Source organism: Manis pentadactyla, chromosome 5 (assembly GCF_030020395.1).
Source record: "Manis pentadactyla isolate mManPen7 chromosome 5, mManPen7.hap1, whole genome shotgun sequence".
NCBI classification, from domain to species: Eukaryota; Metazoa; Chordata; class Mammalia; order Pholidota; family Manidae; genus Manis; species Manis pentadactyla.
In genome coordinates, this window is record NC_080023.1 from 120,020,225 (window position 1) to 120,046,257 (window position 26,033).

Here is a 26,033-nt window from a genome sequence, read left to right on the forward strand (position 1 = left end):
TCAAAATCACAATAAGATATCACCTCATACTTGTTAGAATGCTATTATAAAAAATACAAGAAATAGCAAGTGTTGGAGAAGACACAGAAGTGAAGATTCGTGCACTGTTGGTGGGACTGTAAACTGGTACAGACTTTATGGAAAACACTATGGAGGATTCTCAAAAAAATTAAAAATAGATCTAGTAATCCACTTCTGTAAATTTATGCAAATACAAAAACACTAATTCAGAAAGATATGTGCACCACCATGTTCACTGAAACACTATTTATAGAAGCTAATATATGGATATCCATCAATGGATTATTGGATAAGAAGACTGTGGTACAACTATACAGTGGAATACTAGTCAGCCATAAAGAAGAATGAAATTTTGCCACTTATGACAACATGGATAGACCTTGAGGGTATTATGCTAAGTGAAATAAGTCAGATGGAGAATGACAAATACTATGTGATTTCACTAGGTAATAATTTCTAAAATATCTTTATGGTTAGTAGGTAACTTTAGAGTTAAATGTTCCATAGACTTGGAATGATCCTTAAGGACCTCATATATTGTATCTCTTTATTACATGTAGTTTTCAAAAAAAAAAACCCTTTATTTGGCATTCTGTAATCTAAGATGTAATAAAAGTTGTGACAAACTAAGGGAGGAGATTTTCTAATATGGAATTCAATGCACTGGATTTCTTAATAACAATTACTTTTCTCCCCATAATATGGGATGTTACCAGTGATATTCATACACATAACTTGAAGTAAGGGATAGAAAAATGTTATACATCTTTCCAATAATAAAGAATGTTTTTACTGTGAGAGTGTAACTTAAAATCAACTATACTGAATCTTTGAGCTATCTAAGCCTAGGTAACAGTTTCCATTTTTATGGTCTTGTTAATTATTTTTGCTATAGTGTTTCTGGGAAACTAGCATATTGGAAATCAATATTTTTATGGGAAATAAAATTATACTACTGTATAGGTATATCTGAATTTTCTTCCAATGTAGCAAAAATGAGAAATTTACGTTTTAATGAATATATTGTCATGTAAGTTTTACACATTTCATCCCAGTAGAGATTGAGCACCAAGAAAATAGCTAAGTGTGAGAAAGTCCTACTAAATATCATTAGAAAATATTTCAAATTATGAATTAATTTTACTTATTGTTACATGAAATGTACTTTTATATTCTTTCTATTTTTTATAAGCCAATCTTGATCTAGAGCATTGCATTACAACACAGAAACTTTTTCAAAATATAGATTTATATATTCTCTTCCACCAAAACTGTCATTTTTGCTGGAAATTTCAATATGGTACTCAATAATTCAAAATAATTACTTAATATGCATTACATCAGGGATAGAATTAAATAGGAATTCAATGGTGCTCTAAATAATGAATGATGATATATTTTATGCCATTTTATTAGGAAAGGAGGTGAACAAGTACCATTAGTATGTATCACTGTGAAATAGTTCTATTGAATTATATCATTCTGCTTATAATAGTGTCATTATGTGGAAAATCAAATGTTACCTTAAAACAACATTTTTAATTGGCCTTTCTTCCTCTGTCATTTGGTTGAATGATCCCCAGGGATTTGATAATAAGGATAAAATTGAAGCTGATTTCTTTGATTTGCTTTGATGTTTTCAAGGCAGGAAATGCTTTCAAATCATTTTCTGTGTGTAATCTGAATGCAGGTAAAGAATTCTTCAACTTGTCAGAATGCTAATTAAATGCAATAATAATTTGTGTAACCTGCTGTGATACTAAAGTGGCTAATGACAATCACATAGGTTTCCAATGAGTAAGAGTTTGTTTTAATGCACATGTCTAATTTAAGAAGTTCACTATTTTATTATCATATAATAATGTCATTGCTTGAAATAGTACAAAGCTAAACTGGACTGATCATTCCTTAAGACTTTATAGTACCTTAACAGAAAATTTCAAAAGAAAGAAATATCAAAATTAAGTGATAATTTAAAAATTAGTGGGGAAAATATCGCAGGCAAATCATAATAATTCCAAATATTTTTTAATAGTCCATTATATTTTCACAGTAAGAAAGGCTCTGAATTTACAGATAAATTCTCAACTTGCTATCTTAATATCTGAGTGTGCAGCTCTCCATGCTGCACAGCCAATAATCAGAGGCAACAATTTATGCTCTGAGATAATTAATGTTGGAAAGTTACATGACACTCAAATAGCCTCTTCCTTAGTAAAAAAGAAACCATCAGAAAGTCACAAACCTAAGAGAGTCTATTAGAACCTTGAGACTTACGTATTTTTATAATTCTGTTTCCTCTTTTTCAGAGCTATTTTTCTTTAAAAAAGTCTTAATTCAGAAAGAGAACATATTTTGTTTACTATCAACTCATAGAAATTCTCTCATTTTTCCACAAATGTCATTGTTTCTCTATTTCAAGAATTAATTTAAAATACTATCATAAAATAGAATTCCTATATTATTTTTAAATAATTATTTCATTATTATTAAATGTCAAAGGTAATCAGTGCTGTTACTCCTGAAGCACAAAGCAGATGTTGATATAGAATGACATACCTCATCCCTTACATAACACGGCATATGGAATTTCTGATATGGCCTTTGATGTCCGACCCTAATCCCTGGAACTGTGAATATGGAGGTATATATCCCTTTTAATGATATGGTATTACATGACACAATTGACACTAAAACAGGGATATCAACCAGGTGGGTCTGATCTCATCACATGATTCCTTAAAAGCAAGAAACTTTTCTCTGGTAGCAGAAGTTGAAGAGATTTAAAGTACAAGGGCTTGATGTGCCCCATGAAAGCTTGAATTTGGCAAGAGCCATGTTTACTGGAAAGGAGGCAGTCTCTGACTGAATGCCAGAAAAAGAACAGACATCTCCTGCAACCAGAAGGAAATGAATTCAGCCAACAAGGAGTGATTTCGGCAGTGGATCATGCTCTGGAGCCTCCACGTAAGAGTCCAAAGTGGGAGACACCCAGGCCTGAAGGCCAGTTGAGGGCCTCAGACTTTTGACCTGCAGAACTGTGAGAAAATAAATAGATTTGGTTTTAAGCTGCTAAATGTGTGATCCCTGTCATATGGCAATCATAAACTAATACACAGATAAGGGTAAAAAAAAAAATAGCTTCCCATTGGGTTAAATGCACTTAGTCGGTGCTTTTTGTGTTAATGTGTTACAGTAGCAATAGAAAATTAAAAGTAGAATGTGTGTTCTTTATTATGCTGGAAAGGGTATCTTTATTTAGCCTTTCAGTAATCTGAGAAAAAGAATGTCTTCCTTGTATTTTACCATATTAAGTGTGACCCAGGGAGGAATACACCTTCCCAGCCCAGGGCAAGACACTTTTGAAACTGAAATCATTCAAAGGGAGAAATGAAGTATGAGAAACCTGTTTATTGCTAACAAGTAGTCATTCACTTCTGGTTGCCTGTGATTCTCAAGATCCAGCTGCAAAAAAAGGAAACACACCCCACCTCTCCATTACAGATATGCCCTTGACTTCCCTTGTAATTACTGATTGATAATGGTAATGAACTATGGGTAGTGAGTTCAGAACAATCATCATGAGGCAGCTGCAGCCAGGGGGCATCTCAGGCCACAGGGACTGTAGAAGAAAATAATCTTAATGGCAGTAAGATACATCTTTTAATGACACCAGCATAGGCAAATCTTGTCTATCAGGTAGGATGCATGTGAGAGTGGTCCTGTGATAGGACAGTGGCAGGAATGGGACCTCATCTTGATCTAGTATACCACACTTTCACCCCCCTCCCTGTGGGAGTACAGATGGGTCAATATATATGGCTACGGGAGGTACATGCACTGACCATACAGATAAAACAAAACTTCCCCATAAGATGCTTGTACCTCCTGGATGTTTTAGCTACACTACCATGATCTTTAGGGGTCACTCTGCTGTTACTACAGCAACATACAGGAGGCCAGCTTCCAGGTCTTTTCCCAAAATTGCCAGAAGGGCCATTCATCGCTGGTCCATGTGTCAAAATGTACAGAGCCACATCCATTCAATGGAGTTTCCAGGGTTTAATGCAGTAGTGGCTGGCAGCAGGATGTTTCTCTGCTGGCCATATCCTGGATTTAGTAACTCCTCTTTGGTTTGCACATACCAAAGGAATATATAGGAGAGGCAGTAATGTGTGTTAGCATGTCCACAGGGCTTGAGGCTCCTTTATGGAATTTCTCACTCAAATTCCATAGCACTGTCCATAAGCGAACTGACCAGCCACATAGACTATTTGTCTCTGACTTCAGGCCAGATTTCAACAAACCACTGTACCTTTCTACATTGCCTGCCCTGGTAGGGTTATATGGTACATGAAACTTCTACTTTATTCCTAATTGCTACACCCATGCTTGTAACACATGTCCAGTAAACTGTGTGCCTTGATAGATCTCAATCACCTGCAGTCTGCCATAGGCTGCAAAGAGACATTCTAGTCTACTTTTGGTAGTTTGCCAATCTTTATGATGTGCAGGAAAAGCAACCAACAGTCCAGTAACTGTGTCCTCATAAGGCATGGCATACTGATATCCTTTTGATATGGGCAGAGGCCCAATATATTCTATCTGCCACCTGACAAGAGGTATTGGCCCCTTTACTATTGTCACCTGTTGCTGCGGGACTCAGTGTAAGTCCCTCTTAGAGCACACAAGTCACTCTCTCTGCACTTGGCTGACTTCTTAAAAGGTCAAAGGCAAGCCCCGTTGACGGGCTACAGCCCACATTGTCTTTTGCCCTGCTTGTAACAAACACTGATATAACCAATGGGCTACATCAGAGGCAGGCTTTCCATCTAGCCAACGCACCTGGACCAAAGTCTCTGCTCCATCATTCTCTGGGGATGCCAAAGGCAAATGGCCAGTCATATGATACACAGTAACAGCCTTAGTCTGACCAGAGGCCCATAGGTCTTGCTACAGCTCTTGCCTCAGTGGGGCCAGTAACCAACCACCCATTTGGCATGGTACCATGTCAGTAGCCACAGGGTCAAGCCCCAGAAGATGGCACAGCTGTCAGTACAGACAACTATGGGGGAAGGATCCTGGGTGATCATGAGCCATACTGCCCGCAACTCATCTCATTGACTGCTTTTCCCTTCTCCTTCTGCCATCCATATTGTCTCAGTCTTAGGGTGGAAAGCCAAAGCCCTCCACTTCAGGGGCTGCCCATGACTGGAGCTGTCTGTATACCAAACATCTTCAGGTATAGGGGCTTGTCCCTCCTGATAACGATTCTCGGCTACCAATGGCTCAAAAGCAAGTTCTTCCTGCTTTCCATTAGTATATGTCACTGACCCCAATAAGCATTAGAGTTCTCCACTTAATAGGCTAGTAGAGAGGGCACTATAATGCTCTAAATATGTACCCTATTTTTCTAGTGAAGTGTCTGTGCCACGCTATTCCATGGCCTTTGGTTCTAGTCTCGCACCCACCCTGTGATGAGAGAAGTGGTGATTTCTTTGGTTGGAGCTGTTTTGGTGATGGGTTCTGTAGCTAGCAAGACATGGTACATAGCAGACAGTTGCTTCTCTGTCAAGGTGTATCAGACCTCTGCTCCTTTCCAAAGCTGTGAACAGAATCCAATGGGTTGGTATGTCTGTTCAAGCCACTGCCAAAGACTCCATCTATAACCATCTTCAGTTGCATGAACATCTAGCTCACAGGGCCTTGATGAGGCTACTACACTCAAGCCCTATACTGCCTAGACTGCTTGGGGATAGACGGAAAGCCTGCCTCTGATGTAGCCCATTGGTTATATCAGTGTTTGTTGCAAGCAGGGCAAAAGACAATGTGGGCTGTAGCCCATCAACGGGGCTTGCCTTTGACCTTTGAAGAAGTCAGCCGAGTGCAGAGGGAGTGACTTGTGTGCTCTAAGAGGGACTTACACTTAGCATCAGTAAAGGAAGCTGCACATGTCTCATCCCAGTTCCACCTGATGCCCTTTTGCACCAACCAGTATAAAGGCTTCAGAATTTGTGCCAAGTGCAGGATACACTCTTTGGTATCCCAAAAACCCAAAAACTCTTGTAATACTGCAACAGTGGTAGGGGTAGAGAAAGCCCAGACCTTGTCTATGATTGCCTCTGGGACAATTTTAGTCTTACCCCAACCATACAACACCAAGAACTTTACAGACAAACCAGGTCCCTGAACCTTGGTGCTGTTCACAGCCCATCCTTTCTCTTATAGATGTTGCAGCAGTCTAGGAACTGCCCCTTCTAAATCTGCAAGAGAATCAGGGATGAGCATAATATCATCAGTGTAGTGATACGGCCACACCATTTATTATTTCTTCCATGTGGCCAACTCCTGGGCTACAAGTCCATGACAAATGGTGGGATTGTGGAGGTATCCCTGTGGGAGGACAGTGAATGTCCACTGCCAGCCTTTCAGTGTGAATACAAACTGTTCCTGACTTTCCTGTGCTATGTCAATAGAGAATTAAACATTAGCAAGGTCCAAAACATAATGATACATCCCTAGTTCACGACTGAGAGTGTCCATAAGGGCTGCTATAGAAGAAACAGCATCATGCAAGGGAGTGTGACTTTATTCAATTCCCTGTAGTCAACAGTCACATGCCAGGAGCCATTTGGCTTTTTCACTGGCCACACCAGGGAAATAAAAGGACTGTGGGTGGGCTTTATGATGCCCACCTTCTACAACTCCTGCAAAGTTTCTTCAATTTCCTTGTCTCCCCCAGGCAATTTATACTGCTTAGTATTTGTCACCCACTGAGGTATAGACAGAGGTACAGGTGGGTGCTGAGCACACTACCTCAAAACTGCCTTTACCACACATACCCTCAGTTTGAACTCACCTGAAGTTGTCTGTAACCACAGGCCCTGCAGGATATCTACCCCCAAAATATATTTAGGGATGGGATGAAATGTACACAGTATACTCCTTTGGGGATAGAAGCCCTCTTCATAATGGGATATGGGCTTTCTTCACTCTATTTGAATTACCCCCATAGCCATCTATCACAGCAGGGGCCCCAGAAAAATGCTTAGGGTTGCCATAAATCAAAGAACATTCAATTCTGGGGTCTACCAGCTGCAGGATATGTTGTATATTCATGGGACTGATGCATTTCTAATTCTACATGTGGCCTCTGGTCCCCACCACATCCTCCATAGTGGGGGCCTTGACACCCACCTCAGTCAATCTTTGATGCCCAGTCATCCTCCTGTGGGGGTGTAGACATAGGCAGAGCCTGAGTACTGTCCCCCAGGGAGTCTTACAGGGACATGGGCTGAACATGGGGCTTTGCCTCTGCTTCTGTGTCCTGGACCTCAGTGGCTGGAACTGCTGCTCTGACTTTAATTGGTGCCACAGTTCTAACAAGATCTTATTGGGCTGCCCATCAAGTTTTTCTTTCACTACGCTGGACTTTATCAAATCATCCCACATCTGGGTCCTTGAGACCTTCATGGGGCCCTCTGTACCTCTCCTTTCAGTCTTAGCCTGTACTTCCTTCCATGTTCTTATTGTTTCAACCTCCCCCAGATCTTTTAAAGTACGAGTAGCCTCACTTATGGGTTGCCCTGTGTTAGGGGCAAGAATAGTGCCTAGGGATCCAAAGAGAGATGGGGGAGCTGTATGGAGCACCAGATTTCTCATTCCTATGGTGAAGAACTCCTCATCAGGCCCCGGGAGGTCCATATTATAGATGATACTTTTCATGCCCAACTCCTATAACACCTGCTTTAGCTCTGCATACATTTTACAGCTAGTGGGTAAGTATAGTAAATCACCCTGATTAGGCCAAGCTGCCCTGATGGCTGCTCTCAGCCAATCCAGAAGCACCTGATTCCCTGAGGTGTGATGGGCACTTTGCAACTGCTGCCAGAGGGAAGGTTGAGTCATCAGGGAAGCCAATATACCCATTTTAGAACCCAACAGAACAATGTTTCCCACCTCCATACTCCAGAGATGCAAAAGCCTTGTAAGCTGAGGTCTGTCAGCTTCTGCCAAAACTGGATGCTTATGTCTACCAGCTCATCTACGTTATAGGGGTGGAGCATGGAGTACTCCACAACCTGGTGAGGGTTCCCCCTGAGGAACCTGTGGTTGTTGCATTTTTACTTTCTTAATTACAACTGGGCAGGCCTTTAATATGGGAGAGGTGGGTACCTCAGGCAATGGCCTGGGCAACAGATCAGCCCTCGGCCCCACCCCTCTATCCTCTCCTTTACCATCTCCAAGGACTGAACGCACTTTCTTCCCCATCCCAGCAGCCCTCTGAAACATGGCTTCTCCTCCAGCTAAGAATTCTTTCAGGAATACAACCCGACTTCTCAATAACTGTCTCTTTCTTAAGAGCTTCCCATGGGTCATTGCCAAGCTCCTCCAAGAGATGCCAAAGTGTGTCTCTCTTCTTGATAACCCTTTTGCTATCTCAAGGAACAGACATCCCATAATCCAGGCTGCTACACGGCCTCTCAGTGCCTCTAAGCAGTCTTCTATCTCATGGAGGGCTAATTCTGCAGCTTCCAATGTCTCCACTCTTCCCCCATTCTGGGGAAGGTCCCACCCTTCTAGGAAGTGCTTTACCCTAGACCAATTCCCCACTAGGGACTCCCCAGTTGAAAGCCCTATATGTAGTGGGCTCCCAGGTGAAGCTGCACCCTCCATCCCTGCATCCACTGGGGCCTCCCCACCATCCACAGTTGGGGCTCCAGGTATCTCCCCACCATCTCTAGGGGCAGCCCAGCCTACCCAAGGGTCACACACATGAAGACAGACTTTGGGTTCAGAGGTCCTGCTGACTACTGCCAGATGTAACTCTGAAGGAAATACATCTTCCCAGCCTGAGGCAAAATGCCTTTGAAAACAAAATCAGTCAAAGGGAGAATTAAAGTAGGAGAAATCCATTTACTGACTACACGCAGTTGTCCACTTCTGCTCGCTCATGTCTCTCATGATCCAGCTGCAAAAATGGGTCCCACCCAACCTCTCCAGTCCAGCTATGCCCTCACTCCCCCTTGTAATTACCTATTGATATGGAGATGGACTACTTCTCTCTACCCCTTGGAAACACCTATTGATATGGAGATGAACTAAGGCCAGGTGAAAGATTCTGGAAATGTTGCAGTTTTACCCACATTAGGTACACAGCTTAAGCATAATTTCCACGAATTAAAATTTGTTTTGTATTTAAAACATATGACCTATTTTGGACATGAATGCATGAAAATATTATGCTAGTCATTTACTTATTTGCTTTCAGATCAATCCTTAGTCCTGAGGGGTCTGACATATGGAAATGTTATTACTCTTGGTCCTTTACCCACTGGTTTCAGTTATTTTCAGTTAATGGGGTGCTCTTCTGGGAGGCTAGAGAGCAGGAAGAGAAGAAAGGCTAAGGCGACTCCTTTCCCCCTCTAGTTGTGACCAGAGATGGGTCTTTGGTCTCAGCATTTGTTCACGGGAGAAATAATTCATGAATAGAAGCAGAAAATCTGTTAAGCTTTAAGAGTTTATTTGGAGATTTAGAGTTGAAAGAAAGGAGAGATACATGCCCATGAGTTGGTGTGCAACAGACTCAGAGAGGGTCACACTGAGGGAACAATAGGGATCCTTTTTTATATAAATGGAGATTAATATTCAAGTGGAATTAGGTTTCAAGGGAAACAGGTGGAGTCTTCCTGGACTTCAGATTTGCTCTACCCTCATGTCAATCAGGGGAGGCTTTTTGTTCTGCTCAGATCTATCCTGGCTCAGGGAAGCATGATTTTTTCTATGTTAATGAGTGTATAATGTATTTAGAGGTGAAGTCAGGGTCAAATTCTCCTCCATGTTGGAACCAGCCAGTTTTTGCCAGTCTATTATCTATACCCTTATTTCCCATCCTTGGGGAGCAGTTTGTGCAGAATTTGTGCAGAATGAAGCAAGCATTCCACAAAAGTCCCTGTCCTCTCATTGCTTATGTCCAGCTATCTACCTACTCTCACACAGTGATACCCCCAGCACAGGCTCAGATTTCAGTTTTTGCCTTTCAGCTCCTCCTCCCTCCATGTAGCAATCCCTACAGCTAGGCCTGAGAACTGTCTCTAGCACCATGGATTTAGCTGCTACCTAGACTCAGTTAGTATCATCATTTTTCCCAGTTTCTCCTTCAGTTGATTTCTGGTTGTCTCATATTCCTCTTTTCTCAGCTCTTTGAGTAACTCAATAATTATCTTCCTGTACTACAGTCACTACATTGAATTATCTAGTATATATTCTATTTTCCTGACATGAACTTAACTAACATAATTCTGTTAACTAGAAACAGTCTCAAGAAATGGACTTTTAGGTTGAGTTTTTGGAATTGGGTTACACACCTATCTGAACTAAAACCTTGTGATCTTGTCAGTGAGAAAAGGGATACTAAATATGCATGACATAAACTTATATCATTACTAAATTATCAGTAGCAGATGTTATTTGAAATCAAGCTTCTGGAGATGAAATTACTCTTGCCCTTGATCTTCATGTAGAAATGATGACTACAAAGTTCATAGTATGCCATAGCAGCTTCTGGCTGTACTAGAAAATAAGATGACAAAATCTTATATTAAAACTACCAGCTCAACAGAGACCTTCTATTGTGACTCTGAAACAATATCTTATTTCTTCTAGCCCCAGGGTCAACATAGCTAAGAATAAAACTCTATATTTAATTATGACAGTGGGGAAATAATAATGTGAATTGAATGAAAAGCCTTCCTTTGTTTTCAAAAATAAAAGTTGGAACATTATAAAATTAGTTCCTAAGATTGGTATGGAGACCTTTAATTGTGAGACAGGGACCATGGATGTAGTCAGAGTAGGGTGAGGGCCTCTGGAAAAAGCAAAGCAAGATAATTACAGACAGAACAATGTAACAATGTGCAAAGAAGTCCCTATCGAATCTCTGTGTTAAGCATTATGCAAAGTCAGTCACACTAACTCTCTAGGGTAACGATACCAGACTAGGAATGTAGACATCTTCAGTGAGATCAGTTAAAACTCAAAAGGCCAGGAGCAACTTGGACTGGAATGTTTGAGTGTTCTGCAAATAAAGGGTATCATCTCAGCATAACCCAAGACTTCACTGTAAACAGCCCTAACAAATGGACAACAACCCAGCCCACCTTGGGGGCAGGGCAGGTGGTACAAATCTGCACCCCTAGCCCTTAGCCACATTCCTGAAAATCTTCAACTGACTATGAATCCTCTAGACCACACAGCACCCTGGGTTCTCTTGTCCCCTCCCAGCATGAGCCAGGAGCTCTTTCCTCTCACTGTATCTCTAAATGAAAGCCTCTCCCTGGCTCTCCTACCATGGGTGTTTGCTAAGTTCATTCTTCAACTCCAGAAACAAGAACACCAGCATCAGCTGGAGTCAGAAGAATCTGAGAAACTTGAATCACTACATTCCCCTGAGTCTTCCTCTACAGCCATTTAAGAAGATTTTTCCTTCCTTTTCTCAGGAGACATCTCTCCCTGCTTGAAGACCATGTAATAATTTTACTTTGTTGTCAGACACTTATGCTCCTTAGGACTCATCCTCATCATTATTCTTTGCCCCCAGAGCCACAACCCAACAGACCCCAACACACCTCTTAGGAATAAAGTAAGATCTGATCTCAGATGAGATATTTTACAAAAAAAGAATTGCAAGATTGATAATTTGTTTTGGCAGGAACCTGAAGGACATGAAGAGAAATAGATTCTAAGTGTTCCAGGCCCTTTGTAACATGGATTGAGTCAAATTTATTCGTATGTGTGTATTAAGATTTTTACTTCAATGTGCTATTTGGCTCTAACACTTTGTCTGATTAAGTCACTAAAAAGTTATATAGAAAAGTGGACCACATTCAATAAAACTGAGATGCCAGGAAGTCCATGGCAAGAGGAGGAAGAAAAAAATCCAATGACTTAGGAGATGGAAATGTTAGAATAGAAATACTATGAGTAACACAAGCTACTTGGAAGACTCAAATTACAGCTCTTTTATTGAAGCATTGTCAACTACTTTAAATGGGGGAACACCAACATCTGTGAAATCACTGGGGTGTTCTTCCTCTTAAGGCCGAGGTTAATGTTTGAAGATGCCTCCACTGAAATCAGCTCCTTGATTTCCATTGCATAAATAAGATCCTGGAGTGACAAAGTCCTTGTAGTAACATTTAATGATCAGAATAAAAGTGCTTAAGGCCAAAGGAGGCCCAAGGGTGGATTGATAAATAGAATGGTTTGATATTCAGGCATCTGTAATGATGGCTAATTGATTACTGGATCCCTAGAGAGAAGTGAGGCTGCAGGTCTTCTCCAGAGGAATTTGAGACCACTTGCTCAGAGAAGCAAGAAGATTGAAGCCAAAGGTCTGAAGCATCTCTTTGCAATTGGTGTAAAATCTGCCTTTAAAAACCATTAATTGAGAAAAACTCAAGCTGCTGGCTTTTGTTGGAAATCCTGAATAAAGTGCTGTGCTGCAGTCTGGCTGAATGTTAAGCCACTCTGACACTTAGGCCATGTATGTCAACTGAGAATTCACATGTTTGTGGCATGTAAAAATGTTTTAATTGGAGCCTCTAGCAAAATAGGGAAATTACAGTGCCTAGCTCCAGTATTTTGGAGCAAAACCACAGAAATCTTCACCCTGGAAAGAACTTTTATTTTCCTATTCAATATTTACTTTTCCTGGAAGGGACGATGGCTGTGTAATAGATGTATTCTGATTTATGGCACCAGGTAAGCATTTGGAAAAAAAATATTAGAATACTGATGAAACAGTGCTTGAGGGGGAGACATATGGAGAGACCTCTTAGTGTGTGCATGAAGAGTGAGGAGTTTCTGTTCCATATAAATGCTCACAAAAATTCTCCACTTGTAGAGGAATCTCTCAACAATCATTTGGATAGGGTGGACCATTCTGTGGGCATCCATGGAATAGACAGTTTTCTGTATACCAGTTCATTTTCCTTCTTTGTAGAACTCCTGCCAGTCCTAACATTCTTAACTTCCTATTCACCGTTGTGTTTTATATTATACACATGATTGCTTCTCATCAAGGAGCTTGTTTCACTACAAAAGAATGAAAAAAATGGCTTTTTACCTATGGGTTTTCATCATGTCATCATTTACCCCATTATCCAAAAGTTGCTTTTCAGTAAAACAGTGGAATGATTTACCAATGAATCATTACAGAGCTGGCTAGGAGAAAATGTCCTCTAGAATTAGCTTATTTTGTTCTAGTTGGTCAGGCAGAAACTTCATTGGTCTTGAAAGGGCAGGCTCCCAGATTCTATTTCAGCCAATTGGGACCCGGATCCTACCTCAGCCAATCAAGACCTGGATCCTATTTCACCCAATCGGAGCTTGGTCTCTCTCCTCTCCAGTCAGCAAAGAGCTCACCCACCACCCTTAGACCCTGCCAATTGACCAGAGCCACAGCCTATCACCCCACCAACTACCCATAGATCCAGCCAATCAGCCAGAGCCACAACCATCACCCCATCAACTTCCCTAGAACCCCATAAAACCTTTGTGGTATTGAAACTCGCTCTCTTTCTCTGGCATCTTGCCACTGCGTTGGTGTAGATGAGAGATTGAGCTCCAGCTAGCTCGAATAAAGGCTCTTTGCTTTTGCATCAGTGTTGGCTCCTTGGTGGTCTTCTGGGATTCATGACTTTGGGCACAACAGTCTCAGAAGAAAATCAGAAGAAACTCTCATTGGAAATCAGAAGAAACTTCAAATAATGCAGTATATTCTTGGAAAACACTCTGAAGCTGAGGTTCTTTGCATAAAATCCTGGAAAGAACTTAGAGTCTCACAGTGAAGAACAGGCTGAACCAGGAAGTCAGAGACTTGATATCCCAAGACAAGAGAGGGCTGGATACAAAACTAAGGCATTCTAATGCCCTGTCACTTGAACATAGCTAAAAAATAAATGCAAAAACAAGTGCAAGCAAGTCTGACCAAGTTATTTTCCATAGTAAATATTTCCTTCTTATTTTTAAAATCAAATCTTTTTTCAGAGAGAGGATTTTTGTTTGGTGTATGTGTGTGCATGTGTGTTTTGGCCCCAGCACAAGCTTGACCTTTTTATTGGGTAATCCGGCACTGGAAAGACTATATGTTACAAGATAATCAGAGCCATCAAAGCTCCTCCCTTACATGAATAATCCCAAAATGTACCATATTAAGTTCGAAAAGGTAGTCTATGTCATGCAATAACAGATTTACTCCCCAGTTCTAATGAACAGAGACCCATGGAATCTTCCCAGTACTTTCTGCACAGGATATGAGACTCTGCCAGTCACTCACACTTTTTAAATTCTACTGTACTGTAGACAAGAGGGACGGTAGTATCTTCACGATCTACAAGTTTTACACTTTCCTGCCATGGAGAAATCTACTTATTTCCTCCCGAAATGCCCTTAAAAAATGCTGACTAAAGACACTTTCAGGGCAAAGAGAACAGCCTTCGTTTTTTCTTACAGAGGGAAATATCTGCTTATGGGAATGTCCTTTTGCCAAGGTTGACAAAAAGTGTCAGATGTCAATAGCCTCACAGTAACATGAGTTCTTTGAAAGAATAAGAGAATCATTCCTAGATGACATCATTAATGGTTAGGGTTGCCCTGACTGTTTACAATGTACTTATAAAGTTCTTGGAGCTATGACACACAAATTATAAAATACATTTTTAGAAAAAGTTACTTAATAGTAATCTAATGCAAACATTTAATGTTTGCCAAGCAGAAAGCTAAGCACTTATTTCATTTAATACAGAGAACAAATGTATGAGGTTAATATTAATGACTTCTTTTGCAGGTGAAGGCATAACAACTTAGCAAACTAAAATAAATTACTTGAGGTTACAAAACTAAGTAAATTCAGGATCTGGTCTATTTCTAGGCTACAGCATTATGGATTAGTTTTTATATTATTTCTTGAGGTATTATTGTGTTTCTAAATTTTCCCTAATGAGAAAGAAACTTAATTTTTATAAAAACTCTGATTCTTTTTATTATGTCAAAAATCTGAACAAAAACATTTCATTAAAATGCATATCTCTCTTCTTGGCATTAAGTGTACACAGAGCCAGGCCATTAACATTGCTGTGTAAAGCTGGTGGTTTGTTGGCATTTAGAGGCAACAGTTGATAGAGGAACCATGACAAACTGGCTGGTACATGCCTCATTAGTGATGACCAGGCTCTGGCTAATTTTTGTTATGCTAAAATCCAGTCACAGTTATGCGAAGTTCTGATTTTTTTCATTAAAAAAGATTTCCATTTCTAGATTTTATGTTAAATCTGTCTACTTCAAATATTGTCAATGAATTCAACAACATTTGATAACATTTTGCTGACTAAAATATGTCTCCTGCTTTAATACAAGCCAATTTTTGACCATCCATGTGGATAATTACTAAAGTTTAAATTCATTTTTAATTATATATATATATGTACTTATCTTTGAGAGAATTGGCTGATGATGATAGTTAATTTAATACCTAAATATTACCTGTTGTAAGTAGGGCATTTACAAATACAAATTAAAATTAACCTATCCTTACACTTTTCTCTCCCATCATGAAAGGCTCCTAGAAGTGTAATGGCATTTATTTTACTTATTTTGTAATTTTGAGTTCTCACATTAATTGAGGTCAGAGTCTACTGTTTATTAATTTCAAAATGTCCTATAAATTCTTAATCTAAAGCTGTTCTTTGCTTGGAACTTAATAATTTATAATTTGAGAACATTATTTCATTTATTTAATCTCTTTTCTTACCCATTTTAAGTGCAATCATAAATGTAAAGTTTCTATGTACTTTAAAGTAAGAGCTTCATTATCAGTAAGCACTATTTTTAAGGAAATTTTTAAAATTTTGAGCAGAAATAAAATTAGAGAAAGCAAAATATGTTATTTACATATTTTTGCTTAAAGAAAAATTAATTATGTAACTTTGTTTTTTGAAGATATTTTTCTAAGTGAACTTGCCATTTAGTAGAAAGTATTAGAATGAATCTTTACAGCAAACCTTCAATGAAGCAGTAATATCCAATTTCCTCCCTCTACTTCTTAAGATATCTTCATCAAGTATTTGAAGCAAGACATTTTGTACACTTCCTTCAAGTAATACTCTTCCTTGAAGGCTGTTTCCTTCTCATTAAAAAAAGAACATTCTCTCCCTCCTAGTCAGGAAGCATTTTTATGTGATTTTTAACTAGTGATACTGTTTTGGCCAAAAACAAACAAAACATTATGCATAATTTCTTCATCTTGACTTAAATCATCGAAGTATTTTAAATACATCTTCACACTTCACACATTACCTGCATTATTTCTATTTTAACCACCTTCTGCCTTTCTTTCTCTAAATTTCTAACTTTATTACCACTTATTCACTTTTTCAAGTCCTGTAATTTACAATCCTCTTCCTTATTTTACTTTTTTAATTAACTGGTCAAACACCATGAGTCTGTTCTCATTGTGTCTATGTCTGTTGCATCCAGCTCATGTAAGTGTCCCACTAAAAGTGAGTTACCTTTCCTTATAGTATGACACTCAATATTCATGTCCCACATTTATATTCTTTTGTCTTCCAGAACCTGTACTCGTTTTCAGTGATGTTGAAAGATTCATGCCATTGGTGACAGCTTGTGAAATGAAATAAAAAAGTAGATATTCCCATAATTATACTCTACAATACTTAATGAAATGACTCTAAGAGAATTTTTACTGTCTCTTTGTTATGTGAAAGTTTTTTCTGACTTTAACGTCTATTGTTATTTGACATTTGAGTAGTCTGTTGTGTCATAAGTTTTTTTAAAAGTTAAATTTACAGCATCACATTCTATCCTGAATACACTTTAATTCAGGTGCATATAATTAAATAATGTACCAGGACGATGTTTGACTTTTCAGTGTTCATTCAATTAAGAAAGAATCCTCATTTGGTTTGTTTCTAAAAAACTATCTTGTCTATTTTGCCTAAGTGAGATGTCTATGTAACTTGAATCAGAGTTTCTGCCACCATATTCAAAGTAGAAGTATATCTGGGTCACTCAGTCCTAAAGTCAGTTCCACAGACTTCAGTTTATTAAGTGTCAGAGTTTCCACTGTTCAGTGCTTTTATTCCTTGTTCCCCAATGGGCAATATGCAATAACGAGTTAATGCACATTTCCAGTCTATCCAATTCTATAACTAATTTCAGAGGACCCACAAAAATCGGAGACTAACATAGATAGATAGTTGGATAGATAAGTACAAATACAGATATAGGTCTCCAAAAATCATATATAGCTTCAATATATTTTGTATGTTCAGAATCAGTTCAGATTTCTGGTTTTGACTAAATAGCAAAATAGAATAAGATAAGTGTAAATAAGTTTCTGATATGAAAAAACATAATTGAGAACGTTTCTGCTAACTTACAATTGGAAATCACAATTGATTTGCTTAGTTCAATCATAGCCAATAAATATTTACTCTTGTTTATTATGTGTCTTGCTCCGTGAGAAACTCTGGACCTTACCCATAGGTCACTAAGTTAGGAATGGCTAACGCAAATACATGGAAAGCACACCATAGTACAATTGGTAAATGCTATAATTATAGAACACAATCCCTTCCATGGACATTTAGCACACACTTGGAGTTCAAATGAAGCTTTTGGAAATAATATACTCTTTGACGTTACTAACTTGTTATAGTCACCTGCTCCCTTCCTCTAATTATAGGCAGTGTTGCACCCAAGACTTAATATCTTTTAAACAATTCAGGTAGTTGCTTCATCATGATAAGGGCAGAGACCTGCTGATAAATGTCATCCAGGCTGTAAGTACTGAGCCAAGATGTCTGCATTAAATCCATAAATAAGAGTATGGAGTTTGGAATTAAGCTATCTTGAGTTTCAAACTTGCTCCCTTATTTTTTGTCTTCAATTTCTTCACCTGTAAAGTAATGACAAAACTGCTATTGGCCTCGTAAATTTATGGTGAGATGTATATAAAGTACTAAACCCAATGCTAATGCCTAGTACAAAAAATACCATTATTAGCTTTTTCTGTACCTATAATATCCTTTATATTCTTTAAAAAATAAAGTAACTTTCTTTTTCCCCATCCTTGTGGTGGGGGCACGGGGAGGGCTGTGCAACACAGAGAAGACAAGTATTGATTTTACAGCGTCTTACTACACTGATGGACAGTGACTGTGAAGGGGTATGTGGTGGGGACTTGGTGAAAGGGGGAGCCTAGTAAACATAATGTTCTTCATGCAACTGTAGATTAATGATACCAAAATAAATAAATAAATAAATAAATAAATAAATAAATAAAGTAACTGTCATATTGCACTGAAAAATCAGTAAGATAAAAGAAATCAGCATAGCTTGGTTTGGGGAATTATTAAACAGATAATAACTTCATCATGCGATTTATATTCTAATTAAAGCAAAAATTCTTAAAAATGAAGTTATTTTTACGCAAAAGTATGTCCACAGCATGTTTCAGTTGCTGCATAAGGCTCATTACACCGCTAAAGTTACTAACCATTAAAATAATGTAGTTATTCAAATATTCACAGATATCTGATTTGACAGTACACAAATCCTTTCTGTGTATTAGGAAATACCTTTCTTTTTGGTAAAATATGATGTTACAGGAAAAAATCATCTGTTAGGTTACAGAACAATAATAATTCAAGTAAGGAATAAATTTCATTTCTAAATGTCATAAACAGAAATAAACCCCATACTTAATCATAATAATAATCAATACTTTCTCAATAAATATTACACTTTCATTGAAGAGAAATAAGTTAGAAACAAAGCACTTAAAAATTATTACATAGAATTAATGATTTCATTGAAGCTCTATGATAACTGGGGCAATGTGATACTTTTTCTGAATCATTTCTATAAGTAGCTCATTTCCCACCTAATTTTTTTTAGTGTCAACTACTATACAGAATTTTTTAAATCCATGTTTTTGAACATTTTTAAATTCAGCAAGGTTAAATATGTGTTTAAACTGTTACTCAATTAGTATTAGAGTCTTAGGGAAATTCTCTCCAAAGTTATAATGAACAATCAGTTCATAATTAAGTTTTTATTGCCATTTCCAAATATATAAGTACTTATGCTCACTTCAAATGGTGGCACATTTTTATGAAAGAGAACATGTACTAGGCTATATAAAGGGATCCTCTATTCTAATTTCTATTATTTCTCTAGACCACTGCTGTACAATAGAACATTCTACCATGGTGGAAATATTGTAAGTTATTACTTTCCAATACAGTATCCACTAGCCTCATGTGGCTATTCAGCACTTGATATATGGCTACTGTAGCTACAGAGCTATATTTTTAATCCTGTTTAATTTTAATTTAAGTTTAAAACACCCTATGACACTAATGCCTATTGCACTGAACAATACAATGCTAGATATTTATCTGCATAATAGTTTTAAAAACATATTTAGTTTCTCAACCTTTCTGTTCCTTTATCTCCCACAAAACAAAGTCATAGACTTTGGCAGGAAAAAAATACAAGACTCAGAACACCTGCTTCGAGGAGCTTAGGAGATAAACTGACCAATAGCCTCAGGTACTGTTGTGTACGTAGCAAAATTGACGTGGACAGCAAGTACTGTATTCTGAATCCACACCAGGTTATGCTGAAGCCACTCCTCCCAAGTGCTATTTTTAGCCAATGACTGAGCACAGCAAGAATATCGAGGCAGGCCCATTCCTGCACAGTCTAAGGTGCAGAATACCTCTGAAGGCTGACTTTGGCTTGAGAAGACACCATTGGCCTGGCAGAAACCTGTGTTAATATTTGAGAATGCACCTATCAACTCTCCTTTCTTTCTTTCCTTCACAGGAGTCAGACCTGTACCTTAATCTGACTGTTTTCTTTGACTCTTGTAGGTGCCTCTCCTTTTTCTCTTACAAGCATTTCTCCCTTCATATCTCTTGCACATCTAATCCTATCTTGTCAAATGCTACTAAGAGGACCTGAATTAACACAGAAGCTCTTGTCATTTTTTTAATCAATTTTTTCAGAGATGAAGTGTAGTCAACAATTCTCTACAGAGAAATCAGCAGTGGATAGTAAATAATGAATAAGTGAGACTTCAAAGAATTTGAACATTTTTAAAACAATAGCATACAACTCCCTTCTAGGATGAAAAACCTAATCTCCATGAATATTTTTTTGCCATTTCTTTCCCAGGGATTCTCTTTCTCTAACTTACTGCTGCCTGATAGATATGACAAAGCATGATGATGGATTCCAACAAAAATAAGTCCCTACTTTGGCTCAGTTGAAAAGTTTGCATAAAAACCTCTAGTGATTCTTAACCAGGGTGATTTTATCACCCAATGGGTATTTGCCAACATTTGGAGACATTTTGGGTTTTGCCACAACTAGAGAGGTACTACTGGCATCTACAGGTCAGCAGTTAGAGATGCTACTATACATCCTGTAATGTACCAGACAGATGCCCCACAACAAAAGTTTATCCACCCCTAAATGTCAATAGTGCCATGGTTTACAAACCATGATCTAGAACAGGTTCACTAAGCTAATTCATGTCTGTGAACAATCCTCTCAGATTGTGTCCATTTATTTGAAAGTTGTTCCTGACATAAAATATAGCTAATCCTGTACACACAAAAAAATGTAATATTATTCTTAATAATAAAGTTTTTTTGATGTTCGGGTAAATTTGTGCCATATTAAATTGGTAAATCCCAAAATTTTGGTTTCTGAAAATAATTATTTGTTAAGTCAGTAACTCATACCTTATTTTTAGTTATTACAATTACTATCTTTCATTCAAGAAACATGTGCTAAGCAACTGCAAGTTAGGTACATGGCCAAACATGACTCATTCCCTAATTTCACAGAAGTTAATATATAATGAAGAAGACAAGTAAATAATAGGATGGTTATATTATAAACTGTAAGTGTTATGGCAAAGTATAAACAGGCGATATAGGAATGCATAGAAAAGACATTAAACTCAGAAAAGAAGAGCGACTGAATAAAAGCATTTTCAGTGAGGTATTAGCAATAGATTTCCAAAAGAAGATCTCTTGTGAAAAAGTATAAAATTTAGCTTCTTGTGAATAGTGAAACAACAATACAGATAACGGTGTACCATATGAGAAGAAATATAAGCTGATTTAATCATCACATTCACAGAATTGTAAGTGGATGCAATTAATGAAGAAAAATTTTTTTCAGGCATAAAAAAGATGAGGTAACTAATAATTCAAGAGAATGATTATGAAAGGCCTAACAGATCAGTATTCCTGGTATAGAAAATGCATTCATCCAATGGTTGCTCTATTTCAGTCAATTTTTCTTCCCATTTACGCTTTTTGTTATGGTTGTTTTTATTTTTCACTTTTCCTATTAAGCCTGTAAGACATATTGAGCTCCTTGATGTGGTAAAATTTTTAATTTGTAAAGGATTTCAGTGGTAGTGTGTGAATAATGAAGTTGCATCTTTTTATATTTTAAATTGTGAATTGTGAAAACACTGTAAGCCCCCCTCAAATCCATTAGGTTGTTTCAGTACACACACACACACAGATACACACAATCAGAAACAGTAAGGAGACCATTATTGGGTTAGGTTAGAGCCTGTGAGGAGTCTTTAAACTAATATATGTAATTATGTTGTATATATAAGCTGCTACAACTGAATTGAATAGAAATCCAAACAAACACATCAATAGTGGGATACTGATATACAATAGTTGTTGGCTTTAAGAATTTTCTGTATGTCAATATAGTGAATCTCAGGCCCAAGAGGGAGCCACTAATAATTAGAGTGTAATTATTTATACTTACAGGTGGCTTTTAATACTTCAGAAGGGTGAAAGAAATGCGATGGCCTTGGTATATCAACATTCTCCTCATAATCTAGTAACAGCCATCGGACTATTTAGTTCTAGGCACATTCAATGAGTCTGAGAATTAGAGGTGCCTTTGTCTGGGAAAAGTGGGAAGCAAGATGTATTATCTATGTTGTGAACTAACCTGTGCCTATTAATACTAAAACAAGACCAGAATACAACAATTGGAAGCATATCTTTCCAGTTTTCCAAGCAGATTTGACAAATAAGTGATTATATGAGAGATTATCTTTTTTAAAATACCAAGAAGCTGTTAGATTCACCAAACTTTGTCAAGAAAAAGACCCAGATTATCATATGCTTTTCTTCTGATCTTTCTCTTTTTCTCTATCTCCTCCTCCATCTTTCTCTCTACCCACCTCCCCTACCAGGAATTTTGAGATAGTAAGATGTACACACACACAGTACTTTAAAAATGTTAAACACCCATCCAGTGTACTTGTATAGCATACACATAAAACTGCTGGTAGTCAGTAAATGCTATCAGATGTGAAAGAAAGAAACAGTAAATACATATTGAGATGACTGGAGAGATCAAATGAAATACACAGGATTGAAACTGGGCTATGGTGAGTCAAATTTGGATACCTCTAGATGCTTTTTGCCAGTAAGAGAAGGAAGAAGAGTGAGATCAATGAGTAAAAATTGACAGAATGTGAAGGTATAGGAGATCCTATATTTAAAATAGGAAAGTGGAGGAGGATGCATTAACTTTGACTTGTTCTGTGTCTCAAAGCAAGTTGGGGGAAGCTGTAAAATTTGGTTTAAAATCCAGTGGATTATGGAGAACCCAGCATATCTTATCATTTACCTATCCATCTATTGAGACATTTCTGAACTGCTTCTTAGTGACTCCTTGAGTGCTTATCTTCAATGCTTCTTTTTAAAATCTCTATAGTTTTTAATATTATGAAAAGAAGTTACTATATCCCAAGAAGAAACAACTGATAAGCTAACACTGGACTCTTCTATATAGATCATTAAAAAATATTGTAATGAGAAAAGATGAACCTCATTGATGGTCAGCTTGTCCTTCCCTGAAAGTCTTAAGTGTTATGCATATTCAAAACCTAAAAATTTCTTCAAAAACATCTTCTGATCTGTTCTAATTCTACAGAATATGTGTTTTAAATACCAGGTCTAAATCTAAATCCTTAACTCATCATATGTTTTTAATAGCTTCAAGTTGAATAAACATTAAATATTCTTTCTTTTTATTAAAAGAAATCATGCTTTAAAGTTTTAACTTCATGGAAATCAACTGATCAAAATATCTTGTGATTTCATTCACCTTTTTCTCCTCTATATTTAAGAACAATAAGAAAGGATCATACAATCTTTTGGTCTGTTGTGTTAAGGACTATATTAGAAACAACACAGCACCTAAATATTTTTATCTAAACAGAATGCAAAAATCCTTATTAATATAACATATAACAGAATCCAGAACATATTATAAAGAATAGAATCTAGAATATATTACTATAATTACAATTACATTAATATAACACTAAACAATACAAACTTTATTTAAAAATTGGTTTGCTTTCAAAACTAAATCATCTATAAATTCATCTGAACCCTTTAAGCCTGTAGAAGCACCTTCTCCCAGAAACATACTTCCCCCTGTGAGCATCTACAACAATATCTTTTCTGTCTATGTAACAATAAATATGGCAAATACATAATATACCCATCCAGGGACATACTATGCTTGATAAGAAAATACTATGTCCTTGAAAAGCTACAGGACATAGGTTACATACAACTACAGAAGCTAAGAGAATATGATGGGAATGTATTACAGAATAGTTTGATTAGGTGAGGTGGTACAAAATGTTAGATTAGAAAGAATTTGTTTGGGATTAAGTCTCCTGAGATGCAGGATTTAACACCCTGGCAAGACAAGCAAATAAGGAAAAGGTACAAACCTTATTCTGAGGGCCTTTGAATTTACCAATGGTTTGCCATAGTTTGCTTGTCCCCAATTGCTATTCCTCTACTGTTCCTGAATAAATTCATTTTGCTAGTAAAATAATTCATTATTCTATCTTTGTGGTTGTGAATAAAATTGCAGTATTTCCAGAAACTCTTGCCTGGCCTTAGTTCATCTACATAGCAACAGATGTTTCCAAGGGGTAGAGAGGAGTAGCCATCTCCATATCAGTAGGTGATTACAAGGCAACAGAGAGTGAGCAGCAACTAGACTGGAGAGGTTTTGTGGGGCCTTCACAGCTGGATCATGGGAAACATGGGTGGCTGAAAGGAGTAGACAATTTCTTGTAAGCAATAAACAGGTTTCTACCACTTTATTTCTCCCTTTGACTGATTATAGCTTCAAAGGTTTATTTGCCCTAGGCTGGGAACACATTCTCCTCCCAGAGTTACAATGGTTAACAATAAAACTATAAAAATGTTGACTATGCTGTTAAAAAAGAAATAAACACCAAATGGAGTCTCTTGACCAGATATCCTGACCAGAAATAATCCTTTCTTTTCTTTTGCTAATAAATTCCTTGTCTCATCCCCCTGCCTATAAAAAGCTTACATTTTGTGCAATACCTTGAAGCATCTCTATACTGCTAGATGAGATTATGTCTGATTTAAGAGGCCCTTAATAAAGCCAATTAGATCTTCAAATTTACTCAAATTTTGTTTTTTAATATACTAACATTATGTTTAAAATGTTTTAAATCTTTCAGTGTTTGTTTATTTGACCCTTGAGTTGTTTGGAAGTGTATTGTTTAATTTGTTTATATTTGGGAAATTTTAATTTGTACCTTATTAATGATTTCTAGCTCTACCATACTAAAAGAATTATGTTGACTGTATTTAAACCTTTGAAGTTGTGGGTAAATTGAAACATTTCCAGAATTTCTCTCCTGGCTTTGGTGCATATGCATATCAACAGGCGTTCAGAGATGGAAAGAAGTATGGCTTTAGTTCATTTGCATCTTTCCTCAGGGGTGGAGAAGTTCATCTCCATATCAATGGGTGATTACCTGGGCAACAGAGGGCTTATCTGTACCTGAGAGGTGAGGGGGAGGGCGGGTGTTGTGCTGTTTAAGCAGGAGAGAGAGATGGGCCGGACTGCAGTTTTGTAAGCAATAAATAGGTTTTAAACTTTATTTCTCCCTTTGACTGATTTTGGTTTTTAGAGGTATTTTGCCCCGGGATTTCCTTTCCCTGGACTTACAGAAGTACATAGATACTTCATGGTTAAGTCTCTGCAGTTTTTTTTTGTTTTCCATTTTTGAAGATAATGTCTTTTATTTTCTGTTTTAAGAGTTTCTCTCCAAAACTGACTCTCAGGAGTTCTACTTTACTACACCTAGAGTGGTTTCCTTTATACTTTTTTCTTTTTGGTTTCATAGAATTTCTTGTAATCCATGGCTTGATGTCTTTAGTCATCTTTGGAGAAATTTCAGCCTTTATTTCTTCAAATATTTTCTATACCTTTCTGTATTCCTATTATTCTGGGATTCTAATTACAAGTTCTCTTAATTTTCACCATTTCCTCCTTTTCCTCCACATAGTACAGTGCTTTTCATTCTGTGCTTCAGTCCAAATGCTTTTTACTGACCTATTTTCAAGTCTTTCAGACTTTGTCCGAAATACTGTTAATCTTATGTACAGAGTTCTTAATTTAGTTCTATATTTTTCATTTCTAGAATTTCTATTTGAATACTTTTACATACTTTAGTTATTTGATGAAATTCTACATCCTATTATCTACTTTCTTGAGCATATTATTCACAGTTCTTTTAATGTCTAAGTCTGATCACTCCATTATCTGAATCATCTTTGATGCTTTTCTATTGCCTATTTATCTTCCTCTTTACATCTGATAATTTTTAAATGAATAACAGACACTTTATATTCCAAAGTGTTAAGGCTGATAGATTATATGTCATCCCAGGAAAAGATTCTTCTTACTCTCTTCCAGGCAGCTAAACCATGGTTAGATCACTACAGTCATACCAGGATCTGAAATTATTAAAAATTTCATAAACCTCTATTATGATCTTTGGTCTACCTCATGTTTATGCCCATTCC